Raw genomic sequence first — 15,420 nt, 5'->3', positions numbered from 1 at the left:
GGATAGCACAGTGATCAGTAAATAGTGTCATTGATAACCTTTCAACTGGAATTTGAATCCCATTCTAGAACCTTTCTTTTATTTCCGTCGGTGCTTCTTCGATGTATGGATTGAATAATAGGAGCGAAAGGCTACATCCCTGTCTTACACCCCTTTTAATCCGAGCACCTCGTTCTTGGTCTTCCACTCTTATTTTTCCCTCTGATTGTTGTACATACTGTATATTACCCGTATTTCTCTGTAGCTTACCACGAACATCTTATACGATTTGACATTGTCGAACCTTTTTTGCAGGTCGACAAATTCGACGAACGCATGTTGATTTTTCTGTAGTCTTGCTTCCACCATCAGCTGCAACATCAGAACTGCCCCTCTGGTGCCTTTATACTTATTAAAGCCAAACTGATCAACGTCTAACATGTTCCCAATTTTTTTTCCATTTTTCTGTATATTACTCATATAAGTTTTTAATTCAGAAAATTACTCCCATTTCCTTCTTGAGTACTGATGCGGATTGTCAGCTTTCCAAACCTTAGGCAAGGATCTTTTGACGAGCGAGTGCTTGTATGTGATTGCTAAGTATGGAGCTACTGTATGAACATACTCTGAAAGGAACTTGACTGGTATATAATTTCGACCGGAGACCTTGCCTTTGCTAAGTGATTTTAGCTGTTTCGCTACATCGAGTATATATACTTGTAAATTACTCATGCCAGTTCTAGATTCAAATTCTGTAATATTTACTTCCTTTTCTTTGGTAACAGAGCTTCGGAAAACCGTATTTCAGTAGTTTTGCTTTAGTGGCACTGTCGCCAGTGACATCATCAGCATTACTGCACAGTGAAAGTATTGATTGCGTCTTGCCGCTGGCGTACTTCACACAGGACCAGAATCTCTGTGGGTTTTCTGCCGAATTTCGAGACATAGTTCTGTTATGGAAACTATCAGCATGTAGCATTGTTGGTCACGTTAAATTTCGAGCTTCCGTAAAACTTCGCTAATCTTGGGGTTTTGCATTCTTTTAGATTTGGCATGTTTTTTCATTGCTTCTACAACAGTTATGATCCGTTTTCTGTATCGCGTTGGATTAATAACGTCTCTTATTAATTTATTTGGTATATATCGCTCAACTGTCGTCGACATTATTCCTTTTCAATAGTTAAAGCCGGCTACTACATTTCATTAAGGAGAAAAAATTTTTTATTTTGGAACAAATTTCCGTTCCCATGCAGGGGGCGGCCACACACCCTTCCTCCTTCCACAGGAGTCGGGTACGTACTATTCAGAACTTTACAAATAGTAAATAATGTAATTTCATAAAAAAAGCTTTTGGATACCCGTTATTGATGGCACAAAAGGGGCATTTAATGCTAAGGGTGAGTTTAATATTTCAACTTTTCTTTTACTAGGATTAGGGTACTACTTGGAATCTTAATTGTTGCAATAACACAGTGCCTCTTGAGATACATTACGTTGGTGCATATGTTCACAACTTCGTAACGTTTTTGTTTTGCTTGTTGGTATTCCGGATCCAATAGGTTTATTTATCGATTGTCATTTTTTATATGTAGTAACTGTTGCCAATTGACTTTGCATATTGTCATTTTGCCATTTGGAGACAGTGAGTGCATCTGTGGACGCTGGAAAGTGGAGTGCCAGTAGCAGAAATCAGAACAGAGGCGACAGCTGCGGAGGAAATCAGGAGGATTTGCGTCGTGTGTGGCGATATATCGTTGTACAGACCAAGTTATGAAAATTGTTGTCTCGTTTCAAGGAGGATCGTTTTGCATTAGTTACTCACCACTTCGGAGTTTGATGGAGATCGTTTAAGAGCCTTAACCCACAATGTGGCCGAGCGGTTCTAGGCGCTACAGTCTGGAACCGCGCGACCGCTACGGTCGCAGGTTCGAATCCTGCCTCGGGCATGGATGTGTGTGATGTCCTTGGGTTAGTTAGGTTTAAGTAGTTCTAAGTCCTAGGGGTCTGATGACCTCAGATGTTGAGTCCCATAGTGCTCAGAGCCATTTGAAACACAATGTTCCACGACAGTGTACTCGAGAACTGGCAAGTGGGAGGAACCGTGATCATTAAACCATTGTGCGCCTTTTGCATGCAGTGCGGAACGCTAAAAAGTCCTGCTTATGAGTACCGCATGCCCCAAGCCAAAATCACAAAAATCAGCCGGTGGGCGTATGTGCATCTCTGATTGCTCGTTATCAACTTGTTCGTGACCAACACCGTCCATTGCTATACTGTATCGTTACTGGTGACGAGAAATGGTGCGTTTATTCTGACATAAGGAAATTAAAGGTACGGTCGAGCCCAAACAAAAACAACTTCCCGTACAAAGACCTGTGCCAAACAACAAAAGCTAATGAACAGCGACGATGTGGTGTGCTATGAACTGCATCCGCGAGGTGCAATCACTGCTGACATTTATTGTCAACGACTGAGCCGTCTTGCAGACGTAGTCCGAGAACAATGACCAGGAAGAGTGCGTGAAGTGATGCTACTGCCCGATAATGTCCTCCAGCATTTTGCTAGACTGACAAAAGCACTGCACGAAGGTTAGGTTGAAGACTCGTTCCGCACCCACTTTATTCATCTGATCTTGCACCATGGATTTTCATCTTTTCCGCTGTCTATCGAATAGCCTCCTAGGGATTTCCTTTCTGGATGAAAATGCGTGAACATGACTCGACGAGTTCTTCGCCTCAAAACTACATGGTTTCTACAGTTGCTGGAATCGACACGCCGTGGTAAATAGTGAAGGAGAATGTGTTATTGGCGACTAAAATCTCTGTTATGTGTATGCGTTGTGTTTAGTAAAGTTACGGGAAAACGCTACGAACTCAAGTACCAAAGCAATAATTCACAGCCGGCCGAAGTGGCCGCGCGGTTCTGGCGCTGCAGTCTGGAACCGCGAGACCGCTACGGTCGCAGGTTCGAATCCTGCCTCGGGCATGGATGTGTGTGATGTCCTTAGGTTAGTTAGGTTTAACTAGTTCTAAGTTCTAGGGGACTAACGACCTCAGCAGTTGAGTCCCATAGTGCTCAGAGCCATTTGAACCAATAATTCACAGTAAAGAGTAGTCTGTCACTCTCTGTTTGCTGCTTCACAAGATTGTAATGCACAAATGATGTGGATTTTCCTTGTCTTGTTTGGTGCACTCGGTAGGCGTTCAGTCAGCTGGCGGATAGTGGTGGTGCTCAATGGGGCGGACGGAGTGTCGAAGGTGGGGGCGGAGGCCGCGCGTCACTGGCGGCGCGAGGAGGGTCTCTGCGGGTGGCTGCAGGGCGCAGCCGCGGTGTACTGACTCGGAGACTGGTGGGTGGTGGCGCAGAAGTGTCACGCAACACATGGCTCTCACAACTGTAACACTCTGCCCGATGTGTCTTAGATGAGGGCTCAGTGGAAGTGTTCATACAACAAGAGAGTGACAGTAAAATTTGTTAATCCCAGTACTCGTAGCATGAATATCGGCTCGATTACTAAGTACAAAATATTGATATTTAACACAACATACTGATATTAAACTTAAGAATTTCTTTAAAATGTTTTCATATGACAACTGCTATGGCTACCTTCACATATCTATGGGAGGATCCATGCTTCACTATCTTGTAAAATGAGCCGGTGGTAGGTACTCAAGTACAACTGGCTGATGCGTCTGTTTGATGCTTTTATAATAACGATTTTGGTGTAAAAATCGCATAATAACACCAAGAAACATTAAAGCTGCCCGCATCTCGTGGTCGTGCGGTAGCGTTCTCGCTTCCCACGCCCGGGTCCCCCGGTTCGATTCCCGGCGGGGTCAGGGATTTTCTCTGCCTCGTGATAGCTGGGTGTTGTGTGCTGTCCTTAGGTTAGTTAGGTTTACGTAGTTCTAAGTTCTAGGGGACTGATGACCATAGATGTTATGTCCCATAGTGCTCAGAGCTATTTGAACCATTTTTGAACCACTAAAGTTAGGGGATTGGAAATAGTGCAGCGCAAAGTCACGCTTAAAATATATTTAAGTTTGAGCCAATCTTCGAATTGTGCAATAGCGAGATCGACATGAATCTGAATCTGACCTATTCCCTGGTCAATGAGTTTATCCATGTGTTATAACAAGTGATTGTCGGTAAAGTTAGGTTGCAGCCAACAGTCATCACCGGAAAGCACAGGCGACTGCCACTCTTTCATAGACTGGATCTCAAAGTAGCCAGTTCCACTGGAGTGAGGAGTGTAAGGAGTTTAAAGAATGAAAAGTCCTTTACTTCGAAGCAATGTTGAACTTAATCAATGGATGATACCTGTTCGCTCCTTAATAACAATCGGCGTTTTAACGCGAAATGTTCACGGGTCAGACTTTATATTATGACGTTTCTGGCCACTACGGAAAGAGAATACAAAGTAAGTGCTAGGTGTTATAGATAATCGGAAAGAACGATTTACGAACAGGCTTAGGTAGAGGTTTTTCTTTCAAACCACAGCTTCCACAGCCAACCATTTTACTGTGCGCTATCATATACTGCTGGCTCATAGCGAGTTGTAAACAGATGCCCTAAATGAGGTTAAACGAGTGGAACTGATTGTCTGTTTGTAGGTCGGATCAGATACCAATGTCGCTGGGTACAGAAGAAGGTATTACAGCGTTCACACCATACATCGGGAGCTGCACTGCCGATGCTTAATACTATTTCTTTTCGGTGAGAAGACGGTGGGAAACTTAATTTCGGAAATAGATACATATACTCATGGTGACATCACATTTGTGTGGTGGAACAAGTGTCAGGATAATCTGTCTCCGCGGACATTATTACTGAGGCTCACGTATTTTTCATATGCAAGACAGTGACATTATTAACATGCTAGAATCAAGACGAACATGTGTCAGTAAGATGGTTCAGTGGGCGTCTTTTCTACATCCGAAATAATTGTTCTGTTGGGTGTCCATGGGTGGTTCAACGAATCACCTAAGCAGTCATGGCGGGAAAGAGTTTCTCGAATGATAGAGTGAATCTTCGTCTCGAAGTTAAACGCGAAGTTGAATGCAAAGCTGGCCGTATTTGGCATACATTTACTGACAGAATGGCAACGCGCAAAGTTTTCAGAAGAAGAAATTTTACACTAACATATCGATAATATAGCAACTATGGCTATGCAGCTCCTGGAAAACACAATAAAACGTCAAATACATCAACAATATTTCAGAGTTCTGCAATCAGAAGGGACAAATGCATCATAAAGTAGTAAATGGCTTTGGCTAGCGTAGATATTATCTTATCTAGAAGCGAGAGAACTAAGCATGCGAGACTACGAGTAGACCAGAAAGTTTGAGTATAGGCTTTGTGCAACATCAGTAGTGCTCTGACTAATGCCAGAGCGTCTTTAACAAAAAATGAAGAGCAGAGAGCAGTGAAGGAAGTTCGTGATTGCAGTACTCTGTACAAGATGCTAGGAAATGAGAGGGACTGATTTTGTCCAAGGCAGTAACAAGTCGGTGGTAGGAGTGTTGTGAGGTTTCTAGACGCCGTAGTCTCACAGGATGATAAAACAAGGCCAGTCGTAGAGTCCGCGACGCATTCACAGAGTACGAAAGACAACTGAAAGTCATTAGACATGGTAAAGTGAATCAGGATTCACGCAAATAAATGTGAACACAACAATTTACGGGAGTGCCCAGATAGGTTACAAACAAGAGGAGGAATGTTCATACAATGTGAAGTTGTTGAGTCAAAAGCCGGTAAGTGTAAAATTCTGTAGGGCAGGACGCAGTGACTTCCCTTTACGGCGAGACTGTGTAGAGCAACGAGGCGCAGCGGTGAGGTACAGCGAGTGTAGAGTCGCGTTCAGCAGTTGAGCTACCATGTAACAGCTTTGTTTCAGTCTTGGTGCTCATGTTAAGTCGTAATTGTAGCGTCACTACCTAGTGGCAGGACTTTAAAAACGTTACTATTCAATTTTCTCGCTAGAGACCAGATATGCGCTTACTGTGTAATTAAGTTATACTTCTGCGCTCCTCTTAAACATTTTGCAAACAGCTAATATACGAAGGTAATGAATTAAAATAAGCGGAGAGTCATAATGTCTTGAAGACTTAGCTGGGAGTGTGCGTTGTACGTTACAGGGTAAGTTGGGGGGGGGGGGGGGGGATGCAATCGGGAAGTGACTTTTTTTTAAGTTTTGCGTTGTGAACAGTCTTATTTTTTTCTTAGAAAACTTTGTGTGATTCCTAAATAACCAAACAGGCTATTGATCCGTTGTGCTACTGCGTAATAACTTAAAGGAATTGAAGAAACACAAGTTACAAGATTCGTACGTAAATGAAGAGTAAATTTTGAAATTCTCGTTTTGTGCCTTTGGTACGACGGTGAAATTTTTGAAGTGAAGTTCGACTATGAATTCGGCAAGAACAATAAGCATTGGCTTGCTGGAAGGGCAATCAAATTAGAATACATGGAAATACAAAGCAAATTTTACGTTATTGGAGGTAGGTTAGTTAAACCCGTAGAATCTGGGGAAGATACTACTGCTCAAGTAAAAGAGACATACAAGAACGTACCAAATGACTATAATATTTCATAGTGCTTCAGAAGATAAAGTTTCTACCATTTGTTTACGATTTTTTCGATATAGCAAACATTCTAGTGACGATGTAGCAACTCATATGTCAAAACTGAAAAATATGTGGAATGATATGAAGCAAGAAATGTCCAAAGATATAGAAAATAATCCAGAATTACCTGATTCATTTTTACGAGTAATCTGTAAAATTTTAGGCGCGCTATCAGAGGAGTATTTCTCACTTAAATCAAGTAGGATGCTTATGTCAAAACGTGGTGATAGGGCTGTTGAAAACTTGACAAGTCAAGTTTGTGCGCATGAGGAATCTTTGTCGAGTAAAGTAGGAGATTCTACATCTTAAGAGGCTTTTAAAAATAACTGTCTTCTGAAAAACCACAGTGGAACAAGAAAGTTATCTGCCATTGTGATCAGAATATGCTGAAACTGGGTTGCTTATGGTGAATCACAAAAGCCTCAAGGGAAATGACGTGACGGAAGCTGTTGGAACTTCAAATACGAACATGGTTCTCTTCACTGACACGTCTATTGTTATGTCGTTTGAGTGTAATACTGGTAGCTGGTTTGTAGATAATGGTGCAGCAAGTCATATCACCAATACTGATAATTGTTTCCACACATTTGAACCATTTTGTGCTACATATAAAGTTGTATCAGCAGATGGTGATACTGTTGATGCTGTTGCCAAGGGCACAATCGAAATGGAAGCAGCAGTGAATGGAAAGTGGCACAAAATCACTTTCAGTGATATGTGGTACGTACAACAAATTTAAAGAAAACTGTTTCCAGTCTTAGCACTACAAGACAATATCGAAAAAGTACAGAAAGGTGTTATTTTAAAAGTGGTGAAGTCACAAAACTAGTTGGCTATCGTGATCATTATGGAGGGCTGTTTAAATTAACGATGAGAGGCATTCCTGCTGAAGTAAATGAAATCAGTTGAGAAAATTTACTACAACTGTAGCATGAAAGATTTGGACATCAAAATAAGCGACATGTCAAGATGTCAGTCTCTAAGATCTTAGACATAAACGTGTGATTGGTCTCTGAGCTCATGACGGCTGTATTTGTGGTAAAGCACATCGGCTTCCATTTGGCACCAATAAGAGAGCTTCTGAACCGGGAGAGCTAATGCACACTGATGTTTGTGGTCTTTTTTATAAGTCCAATTTTCGGTATTGCTACTTTGTGTTATACAAAGATTATTACAGCAAATTGCGAGGTGTTTAAGGAAAAATAGGAAGTTCGTAATAAATGAAGACAGTTTGTGGCTGAAACAAAGACTGCTGGCCATAAAATTAAAAACCTCTTAAGTGATAATGGAGGAGAGTTTAAAAATAAATAAACAAGAGAGAAAATTTAAAAAAAGGAGAGCATAATCCAACGTTTTACTGTGCCATATAAACCACAGCAAAACGGATGCAGTGAAAGAGAAAATCGTATTCTAGTTTAAACAGCCAGGGCTGTGAGGCATGCTCATGGAAACATTCCTCGGTCGTTTTGGGCTGAAAAAATAAATTCTGTAGCATACATCCTGAATCGAACGGGACCTCTCCCTATTTTAGAGACGTCTTCTTATGAAATATCGTATCGAAAGAATCCTGGCGTGAAGCACATGAGCATAATAGCGTCTAAATGTTATGTCGACGTTCCAAAATAATTAAGGGTGAAAACAGATCGAATTGCAGTAAAGAGGTTCTCATTCACTCCAAGTTCCATTTGCTTGATGTGCTGCTATTTACTGATCCATTGCTGCTTTTCGGTTGTCTCATTGACACGAATTTATGGGGTCACAATACGATTATGCTTCTTCAAAGGTTATTAACAGCGTTATGTAGTCTTGAAGTCCTTTTGGACGTATTCACGTTAAACGTTCACGCAGTTGTGGCCTAATTTTTCCATCATCAGATTGTTATAATCTCTCCTCAGTTTCATCCTGCAAATCATCAGACTCATTTAGTTCTAATTTCTCTTCTGTTTCATCCTGTAAAGCATCATAATTATCGAACTTATTTCCTCTTGGAAACCTAAATTTCACTTTGCTCTTGATTTCGCCTGACGACTTTTGAGACTTCCGATGAGGGAGACCAAGGTCCACAATAACTACTGAATTTACTTTTGTATAATTTTCTCTCCAAAATAACATCCGTCATCTCATAAACTGACTAATTTCTTCACACCAGATCCGATAACCATTTTACGCGCCTTTCAGTGGTGTAGGAAATCATGTAAAGAAGCTGAGTTGCTCAAACGTTACTGACGCTAGCACATCAACGATTAAAGTTGTAAGTTTTATATGAATTTTAAATTCGCAGCCAGGAGCTCATTTGCTGCACATGAGGTTGCGAACATCATTCAATAGCGTATCAAATGTTCCTCTAATATATTTTATTTTGTTCTTTTACATAAATTACTTAAAAAATATTTTACCGTTTTTTTCCAACAATTGCTTTCAAGCTATGTTCAGAAAGATTGACTTATAACACAGTTTAATACCGACTTATATTCTGTTATTAATAACAGTATGTAGGTCATGAGAAAACAGGGAAGTTTCAATTTATGCTGGAACTTGATATTTTTGACATCTCATATGCTTCCCTAGCGTCTCTTGTCCTCGAAAGGTCCTGCGCCCAACGTTTCACCTTATCCCACACATTTTCGATTGAAGACAAGTCTGGTGATATGTGGTAGGGCAAAAGACTGACATCCTATAACACCTAGAAGGCACAAGTTCATGGAGCGACATATGGCCGTGCATTGTCTTGCTGAAGAATGGCGTCTCAGGATGTCATTCGCGTAGGTCACACTATTCACATTGCCCTGGACGCGCACCAACTGTCATAAGTGGTTGTATGCAGCAACACCCAACACCATAAGCCTTTAAGCTGGCGCTGTATGTCTTGCACGAATGCAGTCACTGTGTTGCCGCTCTCCCTGCCCGCGGCGAACCTAAATGCGACCACCATTAAAAAAAAAAAAAAAAATAGGACCTGGATTTGTGCGAACACACTATCTGTTGCCATTCCTGTCTCCAGGGATGTCGTTCCATATGCCATTTCCGTCTAACATGTTTCCACACATTCGCCAAAGATAGGCGGAGAAGTGGACGACGAACGCATGCCAAAATAAACAGCGACAGACTGTCACCCCTGATAGTGTACTATGTGTTACACTGTTCCACTGTCCGCCAGAGCCGTGGAAGATGCAGATCTGTCCACCAATGCCTTTCGGATGAGGTGTCGATGTTCTCGACCTGATCTTCTCGACATGACCCATCTCATTATATTCTATGGCCTTCCGTGAACCATTCTACACACACCCGTTTCACTGCCGAAACGGTTCGTCCCACACGAACAGCAGTTCCCCGGATGGAAGCATCACACTCTCTCCTGCTAATAATGCACCGTCTTTCAAATTCTTTGATTTGACGGTACGGCTCGCGCATACATCTGCAAGGCATCCTGCACGTCTGAGTAAGTCATACTAATCCATTACCTTCGTTTTACAGCGACAACGAGGGCTGATGGCAAATTTGGCCGGTAGGTGGTGTTGCGCCGCGGTATGGATGTTGGCCTTGAACCCGCAGGCCGACATGGTTCAAATGCCAATCATTTCTGCAGAACATACTAATGTATATATTCTGTGAACATGAAAGTCCTCTCTTTATTCCTTCGACGTGTTCTGCTTTTCGTTTTCTGAACGTGAGTGTATGTTTTCCGAGGAAACATTAAAAATTAATTCCGTCTTAATGGGGAGATGAACTTAACACACTAGTTCGTGTGTTGCTACCTCGAAAACCGATCTCAGACTGCCAAGTGAGCAATCTTAACAGTCTGCTGTTAAGCACCCTAGTGCTCAGAGCCATTTGAACCAACTGAACGGTAACTCAGCGTGTTCGGTCAGAGGGTCGATTGTCCCCTGTATTAAAAAAAACTGAGAGAAGAAATGAACTATCAACTTGAACAGATGTCATGTGACGTCCACCCAGATCAAACGGAATGAACAATGCCGAACAAAATTATATATAAAAAAAAAGAAATCGTAAGGCGACGACTCGCGATGATCGGGAAATCAAGCTTCGAGTCCCGGTCTGGCACATACTTTCACTGTCGTCATTCCATTTTACAGCTGATGCTCATCATTACTCGCAATTGAGAATTCATCTGATGCATTTGTGATTAGTTCATCTTTTCCATCAACAAGCATTGACAGTAATTCAAATTTGTAGTCAGCATTTCATGATGAATTCAGTGATACTGAAATTTTTATCGACAAGTTCTCAGCACAGTTGGAGCTATACATTAGTATTTAAACAGTAAATATAAATGTCAAAAGATTCCCTTCCTGGCGTCTAGCGTGGTAGGTGAATCCTCTCTGTCTCTCTGAGCCCGTACGATACGGCTCTTGCTCTTTCGACTATTCTCACGCTATGTGACCATCTGGCACGCCGTTCGACCCTATCTATATCGGTAGCTCAGCATAGCATTATCTTCCTGTATTGCGCATTTAAACATGGCAGCAAAATTTAACAAAAGCGAGCAACGATATGGCATAAACGCTAAAACCCGCCTCAAAAGCAAAGCTTACATAGAATTTGTATTATTCCTTTTCACTGGTGGCAGCTATACGTCAACTTTCCAGTAAAAGAAAATTTTTCAGTTAGATGTGGAGAGGATCATGTTGGGCTTTGCTGAGACAGAAAACAAGGAAATGGACAAGGAAGCACACTAGATTGGAATACCTAACTGTGTTTGTAATGAAATGCGTGGAACACAAAGAGCGAAGTGCTCGGATTAAAAATGGTGTAAGATGCGGATTCAGCCTTTCGCCCTTACTGTTCAATCCAAAAGCAATGGCGTAACAGAACAGAGGTTGAAGAGTGGGAAAGGATATCAATAATAAGATTCATTCTACTTGGCATAGGTAACGTGAGTAAAAGTGAAGAATAATTACAGGATCTGTTGAATGGAATGAACAGTCTGATGAGTACAGAATTGGATTTAGAGTAAATCGAAGTAAGACGAAAGTAACGAGAAGTAGCAAACACGAAAACAGCGGAAAACGTAACATCAAATTCCTGATCTCGAAGTAGTTGAAATTAACGAATTCTGCTACCTAGGTAGCAAAATAACCCATGACGAACAGAGCAAGGTGGACATAAAAAGCAGACAAGCAGTGGCAAAAGGAGCAAAAGAGCTTTCCTGGTCAAGAGACTTCTATTAGTGTTAAACACAGGCCATAATGTGATGTACGTTTGGAGCACAGTCTTGTATGATGGTGAAACATGGATTGTGGGAAAACCGGAACAGAAAGAAATCGAGGCATTTGAGATGTAGTGTTGCAGAAGAGTGTTGAAAATTAGATGGATTGATATGACAAGCAATGGGGAGTTTCCGCACAGAACCGGTGACGAAAGGAATATATGGAAAACGTTAAGAACAAGGTGGGACAGGATTATAGATCATTTGTTAAGACATGAGGGAATAACTTCCATGGTACTAATGGGATCTGTAGAGAGTAAAAGTTGTAGAGAATGACAAAGACTGGGATACATCCGACAAGTAATTGAGGACTTAGGTTGCAAGTGCTTCTCTGAGATCAAGAGGTTGGAACAGAAAAGGAATTCGTGCCAGGCCGCATTAAATCAGTCAGACGACTGGAAAGAAATACACTACTGGACATTAAAATTGCTACACCACAAAGATGACGTGCTACAGACGTGAAATTTAATCGACAGGAAGAAGATGCTGTGATATTCAAACGATTAGCTTTTCAGACCATTCACACAAGATTGGCGCCGGTGGCGACAGCTACAACATGCTGACATGAGGAAAGTTTCCAACCGATTTCTCATACACAAACAGCAGTTGACCAGCGTTGCCTGGTGATACGTTGTTGTGATGCCTCGTGTAAGGAGGACAAATGCGTACCATCACGTTTCCGACTTTGATAAAGGTCGGATTGTAGCCTATAGCGATTGAGGTTTACAGTATCGCGACAATGCTGCTCGCGTTGGTCGAGATCCAATGACAGTTAGCAGAATATGGAATCGGTGGGTTCAGGAGGGTAATACGGAACGCCGTGCTGGATCCCAACGGCCTCGTATCACTAGCAGTAGAGATGACAGGCATCTTATCCGCATGGCTGTAACGGATCGTGCAGCCACGTCTCGATCCCTGAGTCAACAGATGGGGACGTTTGAAAGACAATCATCTGCACGAACAGTTCGAAGACGTTTGCAGCAGCATGGCCTATCAGCTCGGAGACCATGGCGGCGATTATCCTTGACGCTGCATCACAGACAGGAACGCCTGCGATGGTGTACTCAACGACTAACCTGGGTGACCGAATGGCAAAACTTCTTTTTTTCGGATGATTCCAGTTTCTGTTTACAGCATCATGATGGTCGCATCCGTGTTTGGCGACATCGCGGTGAACGCACATTGGAAGCGTGTATTCGTCATCGCAATACTAGCGTATCACCCGGCGTGATGGTATGGGGTGCCATTGGTTACAAGTCTCGGTCACCTCTTTTTCGCATTGACGGCACTTTGAACAGTGGACGTTACATTTCAGATGTGTTACGACCCGAGGCTCTGCCCTTCATTCGATCCCTGCGAAACCTTACATTTCAGCAGGATACTGCACGACCGCGTGTTTCAGGTCCTGTACGGGCCTTTCTGGATAGAGAAAATGTTCGACTGCTGCCCTGGCCATCACATTCTCCAGATCTCTCACCAATTGAAAACGTCTGGTCAATGGTGGCCGAGCAACTGGCTCGTCACGATACGCCACTCTTGATGAAGTGTGGTACCGTATTGAAGCTGCATGGGCAGCTGTCTGCACACCCCATCCAAGCTCTGTTTGACTCAATGCCCAGGCGTATGAAGGCTGTTATTACGGCCAGAGGTGGTTTTTATGGGTACTGATTTCTCAGGATCTATGCACCCAAATTGCGTGAAAATGTAATCCCGTGTCAGTTCTAGTATAATATATTTGTCCGATGAATACCCGTTTATCATCTGCATTTCTTCTTGGTGTAGGAATTTTAATGGCCAGTAGTGTAGATCGCATGTGGAAAGTACTTTTGACAGATCAGTGCGGTCGTCGACTAACAAAGGAAGTTCTTTGGTGGTTCCCAAGTGAAGAAGAAACTCCGAGACTACAAATCTAGAAGGTAAATGACGTCACAAAATATGAAGCAGCAACATGTACCAAAGACTGTAATCTATGGACAAGTTTGGAAGTAAGTTTAGGGTTTACTTTTTACTAACGACGAGTTTATTAGAGATTGTGAAATTCGAATTCCCGAGAAGTTTGTTTGCGTCAAACTAGAGACTGATACAAAGAGATTGTAGCCGAAATAGTAGTAGTAGTAGTAGTAGTAGTAGTAGTAGCAGTAATAGCGGCAGTAGTGGTTAACTAATACAATTATAATTTCTACCACCAGAAAGGGTATCGAAATTTTCCTACTCTAACAGTATATTAGAAGGTGTCAAAGATAAAATTTGTAGATTGTTTCTGGATGCGCAGGGTGAGAAATTTAGTACACCTCTTGCATCAAACGCAACTACAACACGACATCGATTCAAACTAACGTTAATAACAGACTTGATTACGTCATTCTGCTTCAGTCCTATGCCAGAGTTTTCCAACCGTAGCAAATGGCGAGTGGTGGCCTTCTCCTGCAGGCTGTGCTGGAGAAGGCAACTGTCTCAACTCGCCATTTTTGCATTATCATGCTGAAAGATAACGTTACGGAGACCCCGAAGATGGTGCACCTGAACTTACTACATTTATGCAATGCCTAACACCAAAATTAATTATCAGATACGAAAACTAGAAGTTATCCTTATGTGCACCCATTCTCACCCATACTTTTAAGACAGGTATTACGGCGACGAATGAAATCTGTCAAGTTATTTCTCATCAGATCTTCCACAATGATACGTCTATCGTTAAGGATGTACAGCCCAAGGACGAACCACTGCTATCACTTTCATCGTATAAACTTGAATTATTACAATTGGAAACTGAATTCATTGACCCAAATAACGTGTTTCCTGTCATATAAACTATATATGTAATCTTTGTGTACGTTCAGTATAATAGAACGTGACTTTTTGTATAGATAATACACTCTAAAACGAAACAAAAGAACTAGACCATGAAGAAATTATCCAAATGCGACTGTAATCTGTAGATGTGATGGGCATGTACCGACTAACACATGATTACAGTTTACTAAAAGTTGGATGGTTCATTCAAGAAATAGAGTTTCACAAATTGAGCAAATCAATAACGCGTTGGCCTCTATATGTAGCCCTTACACAAGCACTTATTCGCTTTGCAAATGATTGACACAGTTGTTGGATGCTTTACTGAGGGATATCGTACCATATTTTGTTCAAGTGGAGCGTTAGATAGTCAAAATCCCGAGGTGATTGGAGGGCCCTCCCCATAACGCTGCAAACGTTTTCAGTTGGGGATACATCCGGCGACCTTGATGGCCAAGGGAAGAGTTGGCAAGCGGCAAGCACGGAGACAAGTGGTACAAACGCTCGCCGTATGCGGGCGGGCACTATGTAGCTAAAATGTGAACGTTGGATGGCTTGCCATGAAGAGAAACAAAGCCGACCATGAAATACCGTCGGCGTACTGCTGTTCTGTGGGGATTCCACAGTTAAGGGGTCCTGTCGTGAAGTGAAATGGCACCCCTAATCATTACTCTTGAATGTCGGGCCGTATGATGGGCGAGAGACAGGTTGGTATCCACCGCTATCTGGGCGTCACCAGACACTTCTACGCCCTGGAATCTCATTGACTGGAGTAGAACTGTCTTCAGTGAA

The sequence above is a fragment of the Schistocerca serialis genome, chromosome 5, assembly GCF_023864345.2.
Source record: "Schistocerca serialis cubense isolate TAMUIC-IGC-003099 chromosome 5, iqSchSeri2.2, whole genome shotgun sequence".
Lineage (NCBI taxonomy): Eukaryota > Metazoa > Arthropoda > Insecta > Orthoptera > Acrididae > Schistocerca > Schistocerca serialis.
The sequence above is the reverse complement of the archived record's forward strand: the minus strand, read 5'-3'. Positions refer to the sequence as shown.